The following is a 1,291-nucleotide window of genomic DNA, read 5'->3' on the forward strand; positions in this document are numbered from 1 at the left end:
CAGGTTTGCACAAGTCCTACAGGCGAGCCTGGAAGATTAGAAAAATATTCATTCTTAATCAGTTCGGGCTTGTCTTTATGCCAGCGAGGTTGACCTTGGGGACAGAAGGGTGGCCAGGACAAGGACAAGCATCCTGGTACTGGGGAATCCTCTGAGATGGGGCTGGGACATCAAGATGGGCCATGATGGCCCCTGGGGATGGTGCTTCTCTACAGGGGAAGTAAAAGCAGCCCGGCGCTTTCTGCTGTGTCACTGCCCTCGTAGGGATGTAGAAAGCTGCTCGGTGGCTCATAACAGGGGGATGAAACCAAGAGTTTGGCTTTCCAGCAACAAGCGGATAAAGGGCGGGAAGGGGTACTCTATGCCCCAGGTCTGCAACGTCTTGCCCTATGCGCTAGGTTTTCCCAAAAGTCCTTTGGCTCCAAGAATTTTACAGCAGAACAAAGGGATCGATACCCCCACCGGGGCATACAAGCATGCCAATGAGAATACCCGCCGCCGACCTGGCACCAAAGAAAGTCCTCGGTGGCTGGGTCACGTGCAGATATTGTTGCCTGGGGTCTAGACTGGCGTGAGTCGCAACCGGTTGCCACGGGACAACTCACTGCGGTCTACTCCTCCCGAGCCCTAGCTCCGGGCTACCGACCTGGGTGGGTTTGGCAATTGTCCTGCTCGAGGTGGTTCAGGCCGCCCACAAGGGGCACAGCCGGGCAGTCAGGAACCGGGGCTGCCGGCTGGGCTGGCCGGCAAGGAGAGGGAAGGGCCGGAACTGCAACCGCCGTGGCGGGGAGTGCGAGGGGGCGGCAGGTGCAGGAGCTGGAGGCGGGGCGGAGCTGGGCAGAGTCCTAGCCGGTCCGGCGTCCCGGAGTGACCTTCCCCCAACCCGCCAGGGCCCAGGAGGGGTGGACCCACAGGCCAGGGAGGCCGAAAGCGCGGGCGGGCAGGCGTGGGGGCTGGGCCATGACTGCCGGGCCGGGGTCCTTGGGGCTCCGGGCGACCCAGGTGCGGAACACCCCAATACAGAAGAGGCGGTTCGCGCCCAGCGGGGAGGTGGGAGGGGGCTAAGAGGCGCTGCCTGTGCGTCCCTCACCGCCGCCCCCACCTCCTCCGCGCCCCGCGCTCCAGTCCGCGCCTCTAGCCCCTGAGGCTCCTTTGTGTCGGCCCCAAGCCCGCCTCCTCGGGCGGAGTGCCCGCCCCCCCGCGCCGGGATTGGCCACGCGGGCCGCTAGTGGGCGGGGCGCGCGGCCACCGAGGCGCGGTATATAGTAAAGGTAGGGCCGGCGCCGTCAGC

This window comes from Trachypithecus francoisi, unplaced genomic scaffold, assembly GCF_009764315.1.
Source record: "Trachypithecus francoisi isolate TF-2019V2 unplaced genomic scaffold, Tfra_2.0 Lachesis_group5, whole genome shotgun sequence".
NCBI classification, from domain to species: Eukaryota; Metazoa; Chordata; class Mammalia; order Primates; family Cercopithecidae; genus Trachypithecus; species Trachypithecus francoisi.